The sequence below is a fragment of the Macrobrachium nipponense genome, chromosome 35 (genome assembly GCF_015104395.2).
Source record: "Macrobrachium nipponense isolate FS-2020 chromosome 35, ASM1510439v2, whole genome shotgun sequence".
Lineage (NCBI taxonomy): Eukaryota > Metazoa > Arthropoda > Malacostraca > Decapoda > Palaemonidae > Macrobrachium > Macrobrachium nipponense.
Window position 1 is genome coordinate 53,165,927 of NC_061096.1, and position 4,138 is coordinate 53,170,064.

Genomic DNA, 4,138 nt, shown 5'->3' on the forward strand with positions numbered 1-4,138 from the left:
ATGCCAGGACGTGACCAATCTTACATCGGATTACAGGTAAATCACTTCCCCAGAGATAATACAACACAAACGGTCAGTTAGGTATGGACAACAGAACCATAGAATAAACAACTGAATTTGTCACGTGTAATTTATAGCAGCAACTGCCGGTACAAGAGTCAAATGATGGAATCGGCCTTAATTAAAGAGAGGCATGGATTTCAGATACGATCGACAAGGTTTTCATTCAACCAACACTTAAGAAGATTAAAGGAAAAGATTATCAGAGGGGGTGACCTAATTGGCTTGCCTGTGGATGGACCTCTTGGTATAAATACCACCTTTTCTGTAAACTTTTCTCATTCATCTACCTGAAGAGGGAGACAGCAGTCCTCTGAAATATAGTACTTTTCTCTCTATATTTTGGTGTTTTTATGGCTCCTTCTATTAGATATCATATATATATATATATATATATATATATATATATATCTATATATATATATATATATATATATATATTTACATATCATTACGACTTTCCTTTATTCTCTTCCTCTTTCTCTTCTCTTTAGTATTAGTCAGTCTTTCTTTGGTAGCCTTGGTTTTATTTGAGAAGGTTATTTGTTATATGGGATAACCTTCCTCTATTTGTTTGTGATTGAGTTTTTTCTTTGCTTAGGAACAGGTAGTTATATAGTATATCACTTACGCTTGACTTCTGTAGATTCTGCACTCATGATAAATCACTTAGCTAGTCTCTCAGGAGTTACTTGGGTGCTGGGACTCTGGGCAAGTTAACACCACTTAGTTTAACTTACTTATTATTTATGAATACTAGTTTAATAGTTAATACACTACACAAAACTTCACAGGGAACAGAGATTACACCGACACAACTTCTCCGTATATAACTTTGTTCTTGACTGAACTTTCCTGAGACTTCAAGTGAAGTCTCAATCTAACTACTCCTTTTTAGCTCCTCCTTAACTTCAACTAGGATACACCCTACTTCTTCTTGAGTGGCTTTTCCTACTTCCGGTGCCACCCCTCTGTTAGTCTTATTGGTTGTTCTAATCTACGGTAACCACCCACTTGAAGTGTCAAGAAGTTCAGATTTTCCACTCGAGTCAACATAAACTTGTTTTGGCAAGTTGTTGCCTGTGTTTGGTCTCTCTTTTTTTTTTTTTTTTTTTTTTTTTCCAAACTGCTATTACTGCAATGTGTTCCTACCACACTTCTACCTTCACTCTAACATATCTCTACCAGTGGAATTTCCTAGCTAATTTCCTATATTACATTATAGACTTCTGCTTCATTCCTAACAACACTCGGCCACCTACAGGCAGTGACCTCAATGCCCAAAATTAGCAAAGTTTCCCAAAAAAACACTTATATACATAAAAAAATACAATGTTGCAAGCAATCATAAATGGTAATATATACATACAATGTTAGAACATCATTTACTTGAAGGCAAATTATTCAGTAAAGTCTTAATGGTGTTGAGTTTCTTAATAACCAACACTCTGACAATACATATGAAGTTAGTAAAGGTGAGTACTAACAAAACAATATTTACCATTGACATGATGGGTGAAACGTCAGACTTGTAAACATGGAAAAAATGATTAGCTGCTTCAAGTTTGTTAAAAAATTCTAACTCGAGTTTGGACAATGTGAAATCTTTGACATGTTCAAAATGATTTATGTGGCTAGAGAAGTTTAACTTGTAAGTAGCAAAAATGGTAGGTTTGTATTACAAAATAATTCAAAATAGTTACTTCACTAGAAGTCACAAAGGATTTGATGTTATTAATCATTATTTGAGATTGATTATTCCTGCAAGTGACTTTAGCTGTTACTTGATTCTGTGAAAAGACTATCTACTCATCATACAAAATTTGAGCTTTGAAATCATAATTGTAAGGGATATATTCACAGTTATTCTCACCATTCCTGTCATTAATCAAATCATCTATGCAATACAGTTTGTTAAGTGGCTCATAAAAACTCTGTATATTACAAACAAACTCGTTGGCTTCAAGCATGATACAGTCATCAAAGTCTTTGTTACTTAGCTGTACTAAAAGAAGGGAATTCTGTTGCAATGCAAAATGTACTATGTCTTGGTTCAAAACAATTGACTTATTATTTACTAACATTGGGAAAGGGTAAATGGATATCAAGTTATTAACTTCATTATTGTTAAATGGTATAACTAAAACAATGTGATCAGAAACCCTTTTCACTGTTATTAAACTACATTAAGTAAGGACATTGCATACAAGCGGCTTGAAGTGGTGATCTAACATACACTTTTCTATAATGAGGTCTAACTCACTAGGACTAATAAGGTTTGGTGATAAAATGTTTTTTGTAGACATCATAATGGCATTCAGAAGTTCCTTATAGGACTCTGTTTCAAACATTAATTGGTTCATAAGTTTAGATCTGTGTAATTCATTTATCTCTTTTGTAATATTGTGAGCTACATTGTTAACAAAGTCCTTTAGTTTAATAATCAACTCTTGGTTCTTGTTAGCTGCATCCATTACCTTAGTCATGATTGTACCTCGTTCTGCGGCCCACATTTCTAATTTTTCTATCAGTGGCCACACCAAACAAAGTATTTAATGCTGTGCCTATAAATGGAAGGAGTGAACGCTTCCTAATTCTCTTAGGTAAAACCTGGCTGATATCCTCTCTGAGTTTCAATAAAATCGTATTATTTTGGTTACTATCTATGACACTTTCCAGTTCATTCAGCAATTCCCTCAATTGTTGTTGTTGCTGATCCACTGTGGTGATGTTTAATCTTCACTACAGCGATATTGTGTATCATCTTCACATGACCATGATCCTTCAGAATTGCTCCCTTCTTGATTTGCAAGAGGGAGATGCAGATATCGCTCACCATGAGCCATAGTGAAATCCATTTCCTGCAAATATATTCTAAGCAGTAAACCTTATACAACAATGTTATTGACCTGTTGCACTTGGTCCTATCTTTTCCTTAAATTGTATCTTGGAGTCACTAATGCTGATGAAGTATGGGAATCATTTACGTTTACTGTTTTCCTTACTACTTGACTCCTTTAAATCTTTAAAATCCTTTAATGTTCTTCTGACCAAATGTCGGAATGTACTACTTTAATACGATTCCAATGTGCAACAGTTTAATTTATTTAAAGTTGATTCATGCATTAGCTTAAATTATTTAACTTTAACCTTTCTATGACTCTATATGGACCTTGGAATTTAGGACTCACTTTAGCATTAGGTCCTTCAACTCTATGGTTAAGCACATATACTTGTTGCCCTATTTTTAAATCTGGAACTGTGGATTTCTGATTGTAATACATACTAGACTTTTGATGTAACTCCTTCAATCGAGCCCTTGTACCTTTAACTGTCTCGAAAGTCCTCCTTGTCTTCCACGCAACATAGTCTTCATAATTATAAGTATGTCTTGGTGGAGTTGCATCGTCTAACAGGGTATTTGGCATTCTTTTCTTATAGCCATATAACAAAAAGTGGGGAGTTTCACCAATAGATTCATTTACAGTGTTATTAATGATGAACTGTACGTCTTCAAGAATTAAGTCCCAATCTTCAGTCTGTGGAGTCACTAAAGTTTTCAGTACATCCTTTATCTTACGATTTGTTCTCTCAACTGCTCCATTAGAGCTTGGTTTATAAGCTGTAACCTGACACTTATTAATTTCATAAAAATCACACAATTTCTTTAAAATGTCACTAGTAAATTTTCCTGCATTATCAGAAAATAATGTTTGAGGGCATGAATGTCTAGTAATTATTCTAGATTTCAGAGCTTCTGCTATAGTAGTTGCTTCTCCATTTCTTACTGGAATGATTTCAACATATCTAGTCAAGTAATCTATGAAAACTAATATCTGACGGTTACCTCTAGTTGTGTTTGGAAATGGACCTACAAAATCCATTGAAACTACTTGGAATGGAGTTAATTCTGATGGATATTTCTCAAGAGGGGCTTTTACATTCACGTTACCTTTGTGTATGTTACAGATATGACAATTCTCGACAAATCTCTTAGCACCTTCATTACAATTAGTCCAAAAATAGTTTCTAGTGACCGTTCCACATGTTTTCTTTATTCCAGGATGTCCTGACAACT